This window comes from Neodiprion pinetum, chromosome 2, assembly GCF_021155775.2.
Source record: "Neodiprion pinetum isolate iyNeoPine1 chromosome 2, iyNeoPine1.2, whole genome shotgun sequence".
In the NCBI taxonomy this organism is placed as follows: Eukaryota; Metazoa; Arthropoda; class Insecta; order Hymenoptera; family Diprionidae; genus Neodiprion; species Neodiprion pinetum.
Genome location: NC_060233.1, coordinates 13,528,304 through 13,548,169, shown reverse-complemented (window position 1 = coordinate 13,548,169; position 19,866 = coordinate 13,528,304). Strand labels below are relative to the sequence as shown.

The window sequence follows — 19,866 nt, the reverse complement described above, 5'->3', positions numbered from 1 at the left end:
ATTTATTTTTTCACGTCAAAGAAACGACACGAGTTATTAAAAAGGGAAGTCAAGTAAAAGTTCGACCCAAGTTTGCCAAAACCGTCTTAACGAGAATGCTGTAGTCAGTCTTTACCGATCGAAAAAAATGACACTTATTTCGACCGTTATTACCGCCTAAGTACCGTCACTTGAAAGTACTGCAAACGAAGATACCTATCCCTGACTGGATAGCCGATTGGGTATAACTGGCATGGTTGCAGCGTGGGTCCATTGGAAACTCGGAAGGTGCCATGTTTTTGGAGCCCCCGTATGCTGCCATCTGTGCTTGACCGTCGCAAGCTACCTATGAATGCAAATTTTTCAATATTAATTGTGGAAGTCGTCAGGTAAGTTACATTCATTTTTTCAAACAACCAATGTAAACAGTTAATATTAACATAGAAATTGCAAAAAGCTTGACTTAAAGGTGAACAAATTTTTAAGAAAATATGGATAAACGTGTAGTTTGCTAATCTCGGACAGGTGAGAAGTTAAAGTCTTAATAATGAAACGTATAAAACGCCACAACGTTGATTTGCATTAGTGTTTGGCTATAAAAATCAAGGAATTGCCTCAATTCGGGTAGAAACACATGCGGCCTGGTAAAGTGTACAAAATTCCGTGATGTAAGAAGAGTAGAAGACTTGCCAACAGGTGGCGACACAAGGGGGCTCGAATTAAAATGGCGGCTTCGAGGATCAGAATTTTGCGTTATTATTGTATATATATATAAAATATAGATATCACGTAAGCAGCAAATTTTTTGTTTCGTACCTTACGAATAACGGCCCCTGCAATTAATGGCAATTCAACTACAGCGATAAATTTCCCGGATTTATTCTAACGTAACAAAAATATTTTTCATATGTTCTGATTGAATGGTGCTACTTGTGGAATTTTCACTTTAGTATTGCGTCGCAGGCTTCGGTAATAGTAGAAGTAAGTGACATATTACTCGGTCGGTGAAAACTTGACCGTAAGGTTCTAATATTTCAAGTCGTTTCTCAACGTAAATAATCAGAAGTTGAATAAATCTCAAAAAGTGTTTTGTCTCTTTAATATTCGAGTATTTTATAGTTGAAATGATCATTTGTCAATCCAGTTTCGACGCTATATTTCTTTAGTCGAACGAAAATATTGAAAAACTTTTTTGGTTCTTGCAAGAAGTAGGCTCTGTAGGAAATATAGGAATTGTTACGGTAAGTAGTAATTACAAATGGCAGGACTAGATTTTTTGGCTTCATTGTTGCGTTAGAAAAAACTTTGTGGATAATTTTATCCGACATTGCAGGATGAATTGCTCCGACCCCGTCATTTTCAAAATCAGTGACGCGTAGACTTTGATAACATAAGTCAAATTAAGTGACATTTAACGCGGTCGGTAAAGAATTATCTTCCATCCACTTAAGGTCGTTCTTTCATTAGAGCATTTTAAGAAAAAATGAGCTCAGTTTGGAATGGGTTAATGATAATAATATTTTCCAGAATCAATTTTCAAAATTTAGGGGTCGATTCCTGATGACATATAAACCAAGATTCATTTTAAAATATCACTTTTTAGCATATGGTCTTATGACACGCCTGTGCGTGCAGTTGAACGACGGAAAAATTTCATTACTTAGATCGAGCGTATCTCGACCAAAAACCAATAAATACATTCTTCAATTCACGCAGAATTCTAACGTATAGAAAAAAATTGTAGGTAGTCCATGTGTTACACGAGATAATTCATATAAAATCCGGCGAAATTTACTGTAAACGTCGCACTTCACTGGTGTTGTAAAAAGTGCTAATGCTGAACATCAAAACGCGTGCTATTGTTGACAGCATAAGTTATTAGATTGCTACGAAATACACACGAAAATTAAACGTTTTTATTACATGAATTTGTTTCGATATCTGCTGAAATGAAAAAATTGTATGAAAGCCAAGTGTTTACAATGCTGTTGTTTTCAGTGACGAGACGTGATAGAACTGGTGCTGTGCGATTAATCGATTAATCGGAAAGACGAGTTTCCCCAAGTAACGCTGTCGAGTTTGTTTTAAAATGTGCTGGTATTTTTTATTGTACAATAACAAGTTAGCCGATTTTTTTTAGCGAAAATCGCTTATTTAACTTTCCAGTGTTACCAAAAGTTGAAAAAACAATTAAAAAAAGAAAAAAAAAAAATAATCGACAGCGTTACCTGGCGAAACTCATAAACTAACAATATCAATTTGATTTTTTGATTTCAGATGACCCAGTGATGAGTTCCAACCGTCACCGCGAAACAACTCCATTTCGAGACGTCTCCGAAGATTTGCTGCCAACGGCTTGGTTTTTAATATCTTCGACTGAAATTTTCATAAAACACATAACGAAATGTTACTCTACAACACTGTAATCAGTCAATACAAAATACATTGCCTGCATGTTGTAAAACAAATTTTAAAAAAGTATTTTTTTGTTTTTTTTTTTCAACGAGTTAACGATTCCCTTCCCTTACCTTAAAGACTCGGTGGCTTTCCGGTGAACCTCGGCGACGGGATAAAACAATTTATTCCATCGCGTCGCGGCATTTGACCATTCAATTACAGGGTGTCCCGACGCCGTCAGAACGTAGCGCCGCGACGCGACGCGGCGGTTGCAGCGGGTGAAAATGGTACAAAGCCGCGTCCTCCGGGTCCACAATGCGCCCACGCGGTGCGCGCGTCCCGGTAACTCGACTCCCGTCAGCGGGGCAGGACTCGAGGTCCTGCGGGGTTGGCGCTGGTCGGTCGGGCCGCCAGGGCGCGCCTGGATACGGTTACGCGTCGTCCCGCACGCGGGATCGCAGGTAGCGAAGGTTCGCCGGGCCCCGCGCATTCAACTGTCAGTCAGCAACGTCGGCAGGAATCGGGGCGCAGCTGGCCCAACGAGGGCCCCTCGGGAAAGGGGGCGGAGGGGGGGGGGGGGGGGGGGAGGCGTGGAGGACCCCTTTACCTGCCACCGCTCGCCGCTGCCGCGATAATCAAAACTGCGGGACGCCGCCCCGCGTCTCCGGCCCGAGAAGCGAGGACGTGTAATTTGGCTTGGTGGGATAATTTCGGAACGATCCTCGAGACAAAGAACCCCTGGCTACTCTGCTTACCCCTCACGTTGCTGATCTTGCACGCGTCTAACCACGACATAGTCTTTCGGATGAGGCAACGCGCGCTGCTCCGAACCGGGTCTTTGCACGTTTAGAAATTCCACGATTAGAGAAATTTTTGATTCCGGTTACCGCTCAGTCGTTAAATGTTTTCATTTTTCACCACCATCGAATAATATGGCTCTGGGTAGAAAATGAAAATTAGTTTTATAGCTGTTACCGGAAAGTCTGCTATCCGTTACTATTCTTTATCATTACGATCACTGTTGGTAGATTTTCTTGTAACTGTTGCGAAAATTTAACGCTTGTGCAAGAATGAATTGACGTTAAAGCCTTGTTTAGCTAAAAAAGTAGAGTTTACCGAAGAAACTGATTTTGCGTTGCAATTAACAAAAAAGGATCGACGATAGCGCAAAATGGTTACGCGTACCTCGTTTTTCGTAATTACAACAATATTCAAACAGTTTTTTTAACGATATCTGTTTTACTCAATTTTTTTAGTTACTGTAACAAATTAAATTTTTAAATTTGTAAAACCCATAATTCCACCTAAAACAAATCTATGTAACCAGAAAAAAACTTGAACTTAGATGCATGATTAAAACAGAAATGTGTGTCTATATTGTTGATCAAATATTTTAATCCCATCAAGAAAATCCACGCACACAAAGCCCGTTAATTTTACGATCAAGAATACTGAGGTCTTTGATACTTCGGTATTTTGCAAAAAAATTAGGAAAACATTTTCAATGTACCGAAATACCGAAACTCCCGTAGTAAAGATGCAGAACAATTAGAAAATTAAAGGGTCAGTTTATCGAAATTTACTAAAATGCGCCATTTATTCGACAGAATATCTAAATGTACGCTGTGACATTTTTTTGGGAAGAATTGGCGGGATTCTAAGTCTGTACGGACCAGTATAAGTTTTACTCGAGCACGTACAAATTGTACTCAAGCTCAGAAAAATGTAAACGGAATTTAACTCCAATGAACAAATTTTCGCGAATCTTACACGACTTGGTGCAAATTTTTAATGAATTCATGTGAACTTAAATTGAATCGAGAAAACTGCTTGTTTTGCACCCGGACGCATGAAAATTTACACGAAGAGTAAATTGCCGAAGATTCTAATATATTTTTGTTTCTTATACTCACACGTTCCTACATTTTGACTACTAAGTTATACCTTCTATATTTTCATGTTCTGTGAAATAGATTTTTGCATATTTGAAAATTCGATATTGTGACCTTATATTCAGTGATTTTTCTACATTTGCACCGTCACTCGAATTTTCGTTGTTCATTGGTATCAAGGAACGTAGCTAGTCAGAAATTGTGAAAGTCAACGCAATAATGAAGTATTCAACTGATAAGCAAACTGAGGCAGCCGATGAGTTGAGAGCGGCCCAGAATATGCAAGTTAACGCAAAGAGCTATTTTCTTTGAAATGAATCCCAAAATTTCAATTTATTGACATTAAATTTTCGGAAGTCGAATTAGATTGCATCACGATGAATTACAACAAGTTACTGGCAATCACTGAAAGCACATGTGTTAGAATTTGAATTGCCAATGAATTCTAACTATTTCGCGTTCACCGTAGAACTCCACGATTATCTTTCTAATTCTAGTATATTCTAATCGACGATTTTCGCCGTTGCCTGTATATTTAAGCGTGAATTGTAATTAATTTTGTAAATAGTGTAATTATGTTGGATATTTGTGGGTGATTACGAATTTGATTCGATCTGGAAATATATACATATATGAAAAGTAAGATTAGGATAAATCCGCTTTAGGATTTCTACTAACAGGTTAAATAATAAGATTTCCGTCATCGGAGATAATCGTAAATATACAAGGGTGAATAACGATTTCGCTCTTGGTTTTTTCCCGATTTCTTTAATGTGAACCTGCTAACGTGTCATATTGAAAATTCACGAATGAAATATCATGTTATAATATTGATATTATTTCTCGGTTAATTAAACGACACATTCAGAACGAATATTGGGCTATTCCCGAGAAATGGTGACTTTAGCTGAGCAAATTTTTATCAAGCTAACGCATAAATTTGAATATTAAGATCTGCTGGTGCAAAATCAAACAGTTTTACAAGTAAAACCGGTTGCATGAAAGAGGCTAATAAATTTCACTTTACGCTACTTATAAACGTTCACTTCGTGCTGTCATCCTTAGAATTTTATAAATATAGCGAGTTTTGGTTTATGTTTGAATTTATTCTCAGCTTTGCCCTCGACGTAGATTTTTTTCCAAGACGAAAGCATCGCTGGCGCTGAGTTATGATAAAAGCTCCGAATACTATTGAAACTGAATCGAATGGATGTATGGTTCCTTCCGGCTTCGACGCACATGCGTCAATGTACCGCAGTAATCAGAACCGCTTAGCGTGGCAATTACCCGCTGTTTAAATCCATTTAGTGCCATTTCCCATTTTCGCCTCAATTTATAGAGAATGCAATAATGCTTTCGTCTATTTCAATCGACGAAATTATCCCGTGACAATTAATACCTTTACGAAAACGTATTCCAAATTTTACAAGGAAAATTGTTTACTTCACGCGATAAACGTGACGTCGTACAAGAAACAAAAAAAAAAAAGATGTCCAGTTCATCGTGCAAACGGGACGCGACTTGATCGACAAAGTTTCGATTCTAAGAGAACGAAGCGTTATTTTTTTTTTTATTTTTATTTTTTTCCATTCCGTCAATTTATTGTGAGATTCAAGACCGAGGTTTGCGGTCGGCAAAGAACGGCAGTTGAGTTTCGATTCTCAATAATAGGGAGACTAACGAGTTACAATTGGGTGAAAAGACTCCCTTACATGCCCTTCGTTTCTACGGGTAAGTCGCATCTTCCTCAACGGGCTATCAAATGACATTCGTACCTTAAACCACAGTTCTACCAACTGTCGCAATAAAGAAAGTTCTTCTCTTCCGCGTTTGAATTCGGTAGCTGACTATCTCGGAGTTCAACGCGGTGAAACCCGATACTATATATCTCATAATTTCCAACCGATTTATGTATTATATACCCAGAGGCGGAGGGTGCCTCTTCTCTTTTTTTTTATCCCCTTTCCCCCTCTATCTTCAAAGAGCCGAAACATCGTCTTTAGTCGCATTCGCCGACCTGTCACTCGGATCTGGCTGCATGGAACCGTCTTCCTGAAAATGATCCGGTTTCAAGTTTTCGTAGCGCCTCTTCACACGGATCGGAAGACGAGTGGGTCTCTCTCTCTATGACGGTCTACAGTTCTATGAATGGCGGTGATTGGTTTGCTTGGATGCTTCATGCTGATATTTTTTTTACTCATTTCTTTTTTCCTCTCCCCCTCTCTCTCTCTCTCTTTCTCAAAGCGCGTCTCCTTATCTCACTTTTCGCCGTCAAGAAGGTCTCATAAGAATTTATGGCATTCCAATGTTCCCGCAAACCATGAATGAACGCCGACTACGCTGCGGACCTTTTCAGGACCGTCAGAATTCACCAGAATTCATCGGGAATCTTCGGTTTGGGTAGAAAAATAAAGGAAAAAAAAAAACATCACGTCGCAGTATCCGTGGCAAAACTTAACGACTCGACAATAAGTTCATCGGTTACAAGGAAAGCACCCGAGGCGTACCTGATTGATTTTCTTAATTTTGTGATACGTTGGAATACGTCAAAAAGCATGAAGCACATTTTTTTATGCACAAATTTAGCCGCTTGAGGGGTAACACCATCCCTTAGGTTTACCCTAAAAACTCGTTAAAAAACAAGTTTTTGTGGTCAGACGAAGCCAATTGGACATTATTCATTGTGTTTTTACCCATAATTTTGGCGGGTAAGCTTTAGGGGGTGGTTTTCATTATCCACGAACGTAAGAAAATTACGTGTCTGATCTTTTCTGATGTTATGACAGAATGAAAAAAAACAGCGAGATACATCTAGGGTACTTTCTTTGTAAAACAAGCTACCAATAATTCATACAGTGATATAGTCAAGTTCCAAAAAGAAGTGTGCAAAATCTGTGAATCGACATTATAGTTTTTCAAAACTTGTTAGCGCCAAAGGTTAAATTTATATTTGATATATTTGACCGCAGGTAAGTTTGACCTCGAAGCGAACCAGTTCCCGATGTCTCGAAGATGGGCTGAATTTTTTAGATACCAAAATGAAGTCCCCCGGTTTTTGCTGCTGCCACTATTACGTATATTAGGAATTTTTTATTATTTTTTTTTTTTTTTTGTGCACGCTGGTCATCTAGCCTACATCGGGGAAAAAGGACACGAATATTTTGGGCAAATTTTATAGTCCCCTATTCTTCGGGCAGAAAAAGCCTCGCGGTACCTGGAGAGCCAGAGCGGTGCGGTGGGACGGTTGATAAATTGGCAATAACGGGGGCGCAGCGAGGAACGAGTCAGGAGTTTCTGGGACTCGATGGATGCACCCTGACTTCTGGAAGCCATTGTACCACCTCCCACCCCGCGACCCTCCGGACTACCGGTATTTTCGTTCGATGAAATATCACGGGGTTTTACTATTAGTGACAAATGGCGTATCCAGCATCCCTTCGGGATTGAAGAAAAGTGAGGAGGATTTGCCGTTCGGCGTGTCCTTGTACATGCCTACGGACGATGGGACGCGCTTCGGGATGTCGTGAAAGGAAGTGGGCGGCCTGAACTTAAATACACCTCGCACCGATTTCATCAATGCATCTTGGCGATCGTATCTCGGCCTGGAAGGAGGAAAATGTTTAACCGCTCGCAGAGCTGAATGACGCTCTGCGACCTGAGCTTGCCGCATTATTCGGCATGGTCCACCACCGCGTCCGGACATCTTCAACGACGTGTGTCTTATCGTACAGCCGTGATCTACTCTGACGAGAATATAAGCGACAAGGAATGCTCGAGCTTCCGTTTTCAGGGATGAAGGCGAGAGATTCTACTCGCCGAAATGCGGACAAAGACTTCCTTCGAATGCCTCAACTAGGGATTTTCTAATTTTTCAACAACCAGACGGGCTATCGTTGAACACACCACTTTTTTCTATGCCGATATGTACTAGAATGCGAAAATCCTGCAACTAGCGAAAAACATTACCGTCGGAGTTACCACGTATCCGGTAAAATGAGGTCAACTATCAGTTTTTTTTTTTTTTTTTTTAAATTACCACAGTTTCCTGTTAAAATTACTGCGGAAATGCTCCGAGTTACTAGATCGATGGTCCGACTTACCACGAAGAAAAGTTATAGTCAAGAAAATTACGTCAATATCAAAAGCGTGTCACTTCCCAAAGTAGTAAATGCAACTGAGATTTTTTCCGTTCTAGTTTCAGATCTCTACCTCTTACAACTTAGATAATACATGTTTATAAATTCTTTTAACTCTAAACAGATTATTTTTCACGACAGAGTCTATAATCATAATAATAATAAAACTTCCGAACCCGCCATACCTTTTGGAAATATAGTTCTAAAAGTGTAAGTAGGATGAAGATATTTTTAATTTTTTTTTTGCAAATGTAACTAGAATGGAAATGTTTTGCTGCGACGACAAAACGTTTCGCTTTATAAAATCAATTGCAAACCGCGGCATGATAACGTCTCCAGAATCTTGAAAGAAAGTTAGTTTATCACGTAAAAAACTGCGAACCATCAGACTAAAATGTAGAATTTATGCTTCAAGAGTTGGAGAAAATTGTTGTTGACAAACATGTTTATTCTTTACCAATTTCCGAAATCTAGTCCGAGACGAATTCCACAGTCGGGAATGCCAGACTTTTCTACATTGAAAACACCTCGGCGCATATTTTTTTCTCGCGATAAAGATACGATAAGAATTTAAATGTAACAAGGCATCTGTTCAAAGTTCAAAAATCAAACAAAACTTTCGTCCTAAATGGTAAGAGTCACAGGGTTGATACTCGAAGGTTTCTTGCGTATCATTGTCAGTTCACATGACAGAATATCAAAATTGCAGAAAAATAGACATCTTTGGTCTTAGGTTGCTTACAGATTATTTGTGAACCTGCACTTGCTACACAGATAGACACTCGATAATTACGACCATTTTGACATTATACTTCTCTGATTTGAAAACGAGTTTAAGGATCGGCGGATCCACAAAGAGGAGAGTTCACTATCGACGCAGCATGTGCCGCAAAGTATTATCCCAGGGATGTCCTGTTGCCGAGGTCCTTAGGAGAGTTGTAAGGGGGCAGGGCGCAAGAAAAATCTTGGATGAAACACAGGTGCGCGGGTTCGGGACACCGTCGAGTCTGGGTAGAGATCGGCTAATCTTCCTCCAGGAGCGCAGGAGCAGAAGGACCGGCCGAGGGAACCCCGGCGAAGGATTAGACTCGTTAGTCCTGGCGCGGGTTCCCACGCGTCCATCCGCCTCCTTCTCCCTGACCTCGTCCCCGATCCATCTTCCACTATTCTCAAAAATTTCAGGAAACATCTGATCCTGCCGATCCTGGAACGCCCGATACTCTCCGCTGCTGTCGCCCGGGGTGAGGATGCTGATAAAGAAGCGGGGCTAAATCTCGGTGGATGAATTTCGAAGACTCACTCAGTGTTTGCGAGAGCACGAACAAGTTCGCTTCGAGGCGAAGAGACCGCGGAGGCATGGGTATAATGGTGAAATTTTTCTCCGGATGATCTTTCGTTCGGAAAGCCTATTAGGCAGAACCTTGCCAATAACGTATTGCGGTGGGGAGAGTTGATCCTACTTGGCTTAGCGAATCGGCAAATCCCGCCACAAAGACTGGAGAAAGAAGAAGTTGGAGAAGCTTCCAGCTATCTCGTTCATCCCGGGATTTTCACCTGCTGGAAGCATAAATCATCCGAGAACCCGGTACCTCTGAGTTTCGAATCAGCCACCGCAGGTGTCTTCGAAACAGTTTCATTTCAATGTAATATATAATAATTCTCAAAGCGTTTCTGTACGTGATGTTTTGACCTGCGATCCATTGCTCGGTAACGAGAACTATCAGAAATCCTTCAGGATCATCGTAAAAGCAATAAATCGGTTGCCGATGACTTCGCGATCAGTATCGGTTTGTTTTACTTGCAGAAATCACCGCCTCTCCGTTTCTGGACAATTTCTGTAATTCACAAAGCTAATTACAGCGGTGACAGACCGTCATATTTGATCTAGTTTCACTTTGATTTACTACACAGTACCTACTGTATAAACCTCGCGAGTCGAGTGATTGTAAATGTATGTTCTAAACTGGAGTAGCTGAAAGATCCAAGTCTTTTAGTGCATTGATTCTACGATTTGATCAGACAACTCACTTGCATGCTGTTTTTGGACATCCGGTAAACGAGCTCCTCCCTGCAGCCCTCTGAAACAAGATAAGGAAGGAATCTGTCAAGATTTTTGAAACTTGTTAGAAGATCAGAAAAGTTGTACGAAGTTCGCGGAATGTAGGTAACATAATCCGCATAACGAGGCGTCTGTGGATTGCTGCAGAGACTTTTTGCTTCTCGTGAGTGTAAAAGGGGGGCAAGTTTATGGTCGAGAAGTTTTCGATATTGCAATTAATCTGCTCATAAATTATCACCCGGAAGGTTCTTGGAAATGCCCGACTAATGCATATATCTATCCGGGGGTTGAGGTGCACCTGGCCCCAACTCAGCGGGACGATACCTGGTTTTAGCCCAGACTGCGTTGCGCCACCCCGTCCATTGTTACACCGTAGGCGGCCATCTTTTCTTTTTTTTTTAGGAATTTGGACCCGAAGCTGTGGGAAGGCGTCGACGCGTCTGCAGAGTTGACCGCCAATAATTATCATTGTGATGTTGTTTTATCCGTTTCCGAGGCAGCGGCGCCGCGTTCGGATCCAAGATCGAAGGGAACCAAGCGATTTTGCTATATTCGAACAGATTATACCGCAAAGCGGTGTTTCGTTGGTTCAGAGAAGCATAGTCATCAAGTTTGAATCGATTCGTCACGTTGAAGATGACACTTTTTTGGAAATTTCGTTACGGAGTGATCGCATTTTTCGTAAATTGATACATTTGTAGGCTACCGGTGACTTTTCTGAAAATGAAAGAAAGAAAAACGAAACGACATCGTAAACAGCTTGGACAACGATTTTTCATCTCAAATCGCTTGAAATCGATGCAAAATCTTCACCGAATTGTACGACGATTTATAGTGATTCGAAATCAAAATGCAACAGCGGAGCTCTTATTCGTATTTTTATCAGTCACAATTTCTCCTTAAAGGGGTTCCTAACCCAAGAGCCTTGTACAACGTTCACGATTTTCCAAATTGCATGGATTCGGGAGTAAAGGAAGATAAAAAATGAGCAAATCAAGGTTAGAAGTACGCAATTTCAGCTTTAATTTGACACAAAAAATTGTTTCGTAAAATGAAAATTGTGGCTGTTATGGTGACTGAAGTCACGGTGTGCAAAAAGCAGCGTTGAAAACGGTAATTATGTTTTCAGCCAAATGGAGTGTTCGAAAAACCAAAACCAAAGGTCACTTTAAAGGCTAAAGTACCCTCAATCTTTCTGTGAAACCGATTTTCAATTGAGTGGAATTTAGTAGAGTTGTGAATTGTTTTTACTGGTGAGTCACGTTATCTGAATTTTCACCATTGCCTTCAGCCTTATATTTTCAACGGACAGACGGGTACTAAATCCGTTCCTTACGAGGTTCGATATTTCTGCTCGTAACTTCTTTAATTTTGAGAATTTCGGGTTAGGCAAACAATCAAAATAAAGATAATGAACCCGACTACATTAATATGCAGAAAACCAAAATGTGATATAATTCATTTCCAGTCTTAGGAACTACCTTAAACAATACCTGTGACTGATAATTTCGTTCAATATTATTTGTCTGATGATGGAAACTTTGTAATTTTGTTTCGAAAATTATCAGCACGACGATTAGATTGAGAAGAAATGTGGAGTCCTACAGAGATGGAATTGAGTAGATTCGCGAGTTGAGCGTCGCTGAGTGAATTTCCTCAAAGTCGACTTGGCTTTTCTTCTGGATTCTTGAAAACTTTCTTCTTCTTCTTCTTCTTCTTGTTCTTTTTCTTCTTCTTCTCTCCCTCCTGAAATAATTCATCGAGAGGCACACCGCACCGCACAATAACGGCATTGACGCCTTGCCTCGGCTCTCCTGGGTCGGGAGGCCGGGATCATTTCACGTTATTTGCTAAATCAACTGTAAAACGGGAAGCAATTGCCGGGGGAAACCTGTCGAGATCTCGAGGAGGCAAGGCAAGAATCGAGAACGATCAACAGCGGCAGTCGAGGAAAGGGTGCGCCGATATACCAGAAGGGTAAACCCCCTTCCACCTCAATTCTAAGGTTAAACCGTCACTCGAACGAAATTTACAATCCTGTGCACGACACGCGCGTGCTGCTGCAGTTCTGCATTCTTCATTCTCACTGCGTGCAATCGACAAAGGCCTGCGTCATTTGTGCAGCTTCACGGATTGCAGGCTTATCCTATTCTGTGCATCATTGAAGGGGACGCATACCTCGGAAAATACTCTTTCTAAGCGCTGCAGGTTCGACCCGACAAAGTGTTTCGGTTACTAAATGTACTTCACAACAGGTTGCTAGTAATCCTCAAGTGTAAATATACGGAAGTCTAATTGCAAGTCTTGCGAATAGCCAAATTTTGTCGATTTCATTTCGGAATGGGATTAAAGTCGTCGATTGGCCAAAAGTCAGTATTTTCCATTAATCTTACTACGAACAGAAAACTAACAGAACAGACTATGAAAATAATATTCTGATTTTGTCTGAAACAAAAAGATTTCATTCAAATAAATATTTTACCTGGAAAGCTTACATTACGTGTTTGTCAAATTATTCAATTTCAATATAGAAAATACTGGAGGTTATAAAAAAAGATTGAATGTCTATGCTTCGTTTCAAATTTGTTTAGAATAGTTAAAAATATAATAGATTCGTTGGACTTCGCTTTACGAGGGCTCGTTTCGTTCAAGAGACTATTTTCTACGAAGTCAGTGACACACTTTTTTCTTCCATCATGTCGGCATCGTTGAATATTCGATTTTAGAACATGTCACGGGCATCGATTGTAATCAAAAAATTACAATATTGAGTTGACTTTGTAGAAAGTACTTTGAATTTGTTTCAGTGAATCAGTAGTTTACCGAATAAAGTGAACCAGTGTACCGTGAAATCGAATAAATCCACTCGATTTCGAACCATTTCAAATCTACGCTTTTGCTTATAATCTTAGTATTTCGTAACTTTAAAAGGACCTTTGTAGCTTAAAGATATAATACTTTCATAAATACTCAACGTACGACCATCTCGTGATTCTCCATTCCTGGCTGAGCAACGTCCTTAATCCGGTGATCGAGTCGCTGAAATATCCGTTTACGACAGCCTGGACCTCATGGAATATCGTTTCTTACAGTGTATTTCCGTACCTGGATGAGTCGAAGAAGTTATTCGTCAGGCGTGATCTTACGTCGGCGTATATTTCACCTGTTGCATTTATGGTGTTGGGTAGGTACAGCGGAGGTATAGGTATCGGGGTTCCCTGCCGATATTGTAAATTCTGAAATACGCCAGGGTGAATGTAGGCGCGGCGTAGAATCGGGAGAGGTGCCTGTGGTGGTCCCGATTCAAAAAGCTCTCGCCGCGTCGTCTTTTGATCGCAAATTCCATTCAGCAACGAGAGAAAGCCAACGAGAGAGAGAGAGAGAGAGAGAGAGAGAGAGGAGCGAAGTCCGTGCGGCACGGCAATTGTGAACATATAAGAACGGAGGGCATTGCTCCCCAATTGTTATATATTTACGCACGAATCAACGGCAAAAGCAACGAAATTAAGTCGCTTTTGACACACTGCACGATGTACAACAAGTCACTCACCCCGCACAATGTGTCCTCCTCACCTTTCCCAACAACCAAGCGACGCTCGGTAAACCGATTTTCGTCATTCACCCTGATCGACAATTTTTACACGTGTCGCGTGCCTCCTCAATCTCAATCTTACGGGATCGGCATTTGGGGTGCGAGAATATCTCGATTCAGGAATCATAGCAGGAACAAGAGCGCTACGAAATGGCAAAAATTACTATAGAATTTCGGTACCCTAGAAGGGGTTTCCTTCGTCGTATCCGTAGTCGTGAAGCGGCGAGCTGGGAGGCAAGCGGCGGTTGCACCTGTGCACGCGGGTTGTGATGTATTGTCCATCGTGTCAAGACTAATTAACAGGCCATTAATTACCCGAAATAGACCAATTATACCCGGCCATTAACAAACTCCTCGTATTAGCCCGGAATACCGACTGACTGACTGACTGACCGACCGACCAACCGACCTTTTCATCGCCTCGGGGGGCAGCGTGTGAAAAATTTGAGAAATGCGGCTACAAAAAATAAACTCAGGAATTTGTCCTCCCCTCGGTCTTATTCTGGGCACCTCCACAGCACGTGGCTCCCATTTTTACCCGCATTCATATTTATATTTATACTCTGCCCCATGTAGGTGGGCATATCCAGTTGAAAATACGACAAACTTTAACTTTTGACAATGTTTTATACATCCATGTACAAAGTGAAGAAACTTGGGAAAGTTTATGGAAAATACGGAATTTGGCCGTAAAGTGGTGTTTCATGTTCTCAAAGTATGCACTTCCGTTAATTTTTTAACTTGGTAACCACATAAACAAGATAATAAGCTCAATCGTTTTCGAAATTTGAACGAGGTTTTAATTAATCCGGTAATACAAGTGCTTAGAGCACGATTCAAGATTCTCTTACAAGTAGAGTCACCCTGTAGTGAGACTCGTCGATTTTGTTGAAACCTGCCATAATTGTAGAGCAATAAAAAATATTCGGCACGCATGTTTATTTATGCCAGCAACGTTTCAAATTTGTACGATAAAAACTCGTCACTCGATCGTAGGAGAATATTGGAACAGCTCGAAAAGAAGGAATTCCAAGAAAAGAATATTTAACACGAATATTGTAGAAATCAGGAAATGCATAAAGTCGTGATACTTGACTGACCTTTGTCGGAGGTAGCAAGGTCAAATGAAGGTAAAGCGAAGGTGGTTTTCATCGTTGGAACTGAACTACATTCCCGACATGAAGAAATACGTCCCCGTTATTTTTGACTGGTCTAAGTATAAGCGAAGAATCAAAAAAATCGACGAGATACATTAGGACGGCTTTACTTGACAAAGTAAAAAATTAGTGAACATTCTCTGCACAAGTTCTTCTTTGTGTAGTATCACTCCTTCGGGCTCACTTAAGGCCACAAGTGCCGATTTCATTGCATGCCCGATGTTTGAATGCCGATTTTGGCATTCCACTCGATGGTTAGAGGAAGAGAAAGGGCCCTTCTTACTTGGAAACGGAGGAAACCAAAGGACCGAAATAGCCGGGAGCTTGGGGTCTTGAGGAAGAAGAGAGGCGGCGAGGAGGGGAAGGAGATCGGATCTGCAGTCGGGCCGATTCACCGCTGGCAAACTCGGTGCGCGCCCGTAATAACGACATGGAGAAAAAAAAAAAAAAAAAATAAAAAAAAAAAAAAAAAAAGGAGGAGGAGAAGAAAGAGAGAGCGAGAGAGAGGGAGGAAGGGAGGGACGGAGAGAGAAGTCGAGAAACTATTCACCCACGCGCGTAAGTGGAGATTTCCGGAGGCTGGGTCCTGCGCCGCGGGGGTGTCTTTTTACCTGGATGCCCTCCCCCATCCGCCCCTTCAAAACGCTGGTACCCACCAGCCTAACCTGCCTTCGGTACCTATGGGAAAATCTACATTGAGTCGATGGTGAATGAATGAGCGGAGCGGCGCGCGGTTCTTTTGTGGGCATTCCTTTCGGTTCGCAGAGCACTGCTCCTCCGGAATCATCCAGAAAACGGGGGGGGGAATCGGGGGACATGGGGGCGGCACAACACCGTAACAACATCGCCGGCAGTTTCTCTCCTTATTCCTCCTTCTCTCGTACTCTGCTTCTGCACCTTCGTCGTCTTCGTCGGCCTAGTCCAGCGGCCTGTTTCTTCTTTCTCTGAACCATTTTCCGCGAAAATCTCTACCAGGCAACGGACTTTTCTCACGCCAATTGTTCATCCCTTTGCGAATATGTTGCACGGTAATGGCCTAAGCTGCAGAGTAATGATCTTCGGATCGAGTGTACTCTGGTTTGGTATCCGGAATAGTCGAGACGTACGGTTCGAATAAACAACTAGTATCATGAGGTTGAAATTAGTAACGTTTTCGTAACGACAAAATTGGGAAAAAATCACTGTTTTCTTATTTTTACAATGATTTTGAAGGAACTGAGATTTGAAGATACGAGTATGTTTTGTTTTATTGCGTTTTGCTGAATTTCAAACAGTTCCGAAATCGCAAATGAACGGTTTTTCCTCGGAATGAATCGTTATGACAACGTTACTAACATCAAGATGATCGAGTATTATTGACAGAACATCGGTTTGAAGCTTATTGCATGGATCCGATTCGAAGGAGCTTTCTTCGTTCAGACTGAGGTTCATTATTTTCTTAGTGTCGATTTGAATTCCGATATAGACAGAGAAGCAATTCACAGTTTTGGGATGAGCAGAGAGAAGCGTGAATGAGGGCGGAAAGCAATGCCAGAGTCAAGTGGCCATTCATTTGGAAATCAAATTAGTGATTTGTATTAATTGCGACCTCATCATGCGATTCTCGATGTTTTTCAGTCGTCCAAGTGATTTCCATTGATTTCCGAGCCCCCTCGGAATGAGCGGTTTTCGGTGATTTCCGGATTGGATAAAATCGCATGAAATGTAAACGAATCATTCGAAATCATGTTAATGAATTGAAAAAACGTGTAAATTTCCCGCAAGATTCATAACGATTACGATGATTGTCAATATCTTTCGTGGGGCTTCTTCACCCATGTGATTTCAAACGATTGGGAATGATTTCTAACAATTTGAATAATCTCGATTGATTCCTCGTCATTTCAAAAAATATGTGAGTCATTCAAGTTCTTTCGATTTCGAGTGTTAAATTTATAATTCCCTCAAGCGAATGTTTTCTCGGTCATGATTCATCAAGTGACATCACGTTTAGAATATTTCATGATTACGAGCATTTTTTGGAGTGATTACAAGAGATTACTTGACAAATAATTTTACCATGATTAGGTAATTTCTACGATTTTATATGATTTCTTAGGATTACAAAAAAGATTTGTGTAATCTTAAATGATTTCTCACAACTACCAATGATTACTAACGCAGAGTTTTATTTCAATATTACTGATTAGAGTGTAATTTCGAAGATTACGAAATTGCTTCTACAGATATCGACACCACGATTCTTCGAGTGAAACAACCGTTGTTCAAAAATGTCCGTACCGAGTACGTATGAGTTGTTTGATATTTTGGTTGATCGTTCTGCAACGCAGTACCCAGCCGGCGTTGAAATATTTCCGGGCATTTTGACCGAGCCGTGATGGTGAAATAATGGTAATAAAATAAAAGAAGGTTTAAAACCTCGACAAAGTGAGCCGACAAATTAATTACAGGGTGGTTATAAGCGGCGGATCGGAAGGAGTGGTCCTCGGTCACTCCTCCGTCGGATTTTGCTCGTCACGAGGCAGCGAGGGTGGACGTCGAGGATGACGACGACGACGCCGATGTCCGCGGGGAAACGCGTCGGGCGAGGATGTCGACGGCTCTGGGCCCGGGAGCAAACGGGGCCCAGAAACGGCGGAGAGAGAAATACCGCGTCGTCATGGGCCGCTATTAGATGCGCTCGACTTTTTACCTACATTCCAATCTCGTGTGGCTGGTGGCGGCTTTCTCGATCACGCCTTGATTATAACGTTCTTCGGAGGAATTCTTCACCCCTGCGTCCTGCAGGTTTTCTTCGACCTGGTTCGTTCCTTCCTCCTTTGGTCTAGAGGGTGCTGCTGCAGCCATGCGTTCCGCAGGCTAAGTCCTTTTTACGCCTGTCATAATTGAGACTTCCAATTTCTTCACTCAAGGTTCTATTTTTTTCACCGACATTTCTTGCGTTTTCTTTTTATTGTTTCGTTTCAATTTTTCATCTTTTCTTTTTGGTTTGTTCCTTTTCTTCGCGGCTCGAGGAAAGATAAGACGAGCTACCGGTTGCCATTTTTCCTTTTCTCCCATTAACTTTCACCCACCGCTTGGCAGTACAACAGAAAGAAGCTAATATCTTTCCTTTTTCACATTTGTTTTTCCATTTTTCCACTAAACTTGCAACCATCTATTTCGTCCATTGGATAATTGCGTTAATATGGAAACAGATTTTCTCATTGTTTGGAAGAGAATGAGTGTCCAAACTTACTGACGTAGGATCGTCAATAATTGGACGCACGGGTAAGAGGGAGTTGCACAAGGAGTCGCAAAACCAACGAAGCTTCGACGTAATCGACAAACGAGTTGAATTTCAGCATGCAAACGACAGGGGACATCGAATACCCCGCAGACAAAAAAACAAAACAAAAACGTAAAGAATTTAAACGTTCATCTTTGCACCTTTGCAACTTTGCACTTTTGCAGTGACCATAATATTTAAGAAGAGAATTATGAAATACGAATTTTTGGTATTTTGCGAGCTTAATTCATCCCAAGGGGACAGTTTCGCTACCGCATTGTCCGGTTCAACCACCACCTATAAGCTCTCTCTCCGATCTAACTATGTCGGATCTTACGTCACCAGCTCACTTGGATGGAAATTCTACGCGGCCACGTAACGCGCACCTTTTAATACGTGTGCGTCTCACGCTGGCAGAATTCCCTTTCCGGCTTGAAGAATTACGTAAATGGCTGCTGCGTGCCGGTAAACCACGCATACGTACATGTTACATATTCCGTTGGGAGAAAATTATCGGTATAACAACATACGCAGGTATTTGAAATTATTTCCATGAAAGTTGCAGATATTGCGTCAAGGTTACGTATTCCTGCTGAGGGTGGTTCGGGCTTGATAATAGTTATGAGCGGTATCCTCATAACCGCATGGGCAGTATGAACGTAACGGTTCAAATACTCATTGTTTACGTGCTTTATCAATGGAATTGGGATAACTAGCTACGGTACGCAATTTCCAGAGGAGCTCATCAATGGCATGGAATGCTTGCCCTGTGATTAGCTATCTGCTACACTGATTTTCCTCCCCATGTTACGGGAGCATACTCGTCATAAGCTGATATAATTGTTTATCTGGGCAGCAACCAGCAACAAGAACGATTGTACGGGTACATTGACGGCTCGGTATATCCTTAGTCTATTGAACTGACAACAAGAGGTTACGCAAAATGGTTCCAAGTAGAGGAGCCGGGGGCTCGAAGTTACACTTTTTAAAAAAATGAAATTTTGCCCAATGTATAAATACGAATTCATCTCTAATTGACGTGGCGTTGGGTTTACTATCAAATAATATTTCTGCGACAGAACTAATTGGATATCGAAAATCGTTCTTGAGATATACATTTTTCTTTAAACCTGAAAAGACTGTCGCATCTTACCCCAATCTGGGGCAAGAAGTTACGGCCATGGCGTAAGTTGTTAGATAGTTTTTTTTCTGTGGTTTAAGAGGAAGTTAAACCTATTCTTACCTTCGCAACAAAACGCAATAAGTGTGATTATGAATAATAATACTACACTACAATAGTACTCCACGTACTCACTGCCGCGGCGCAAAATTTGTTTCTTACGTTAGAACATAGCTTTTTTAGTTTAAACCGTGGCACCATCTTCC

General features: G+C 41.3%; 1 protein-coding gene across 4 annotated transcripts in view; it reads right to left on the bottom strand.

Annotated features, from left to right (window-relative positions):
• Positions 1-19,866, bottom strand: part of SoxN (SoxNeuro) — a 308,059-nt gene that overhangs the window by 130,941 nt on the left and 157,252 nt on the right. Inside the window, exons 3-4 of one of the 4 annotated variants that reach the window (XR_006881622.2) lie at positions 10,433-10,482; positions 8,953-10,239 (exon numbers count right to left, since the gene is read on the bottom strand). The exons of the other annotated variants lie outside the window; for them this stretch is intronic. The gene's annotated coding sequence lies outside the window, so the exon portion shown is untranslated. Of the gene's footprint in view, positions 1-8,952; positions 10,240-10,432; positions 10,483-19,866 lie in introns of those variants that run through there. 4 annotated transcript variants of the gene reach the window in all.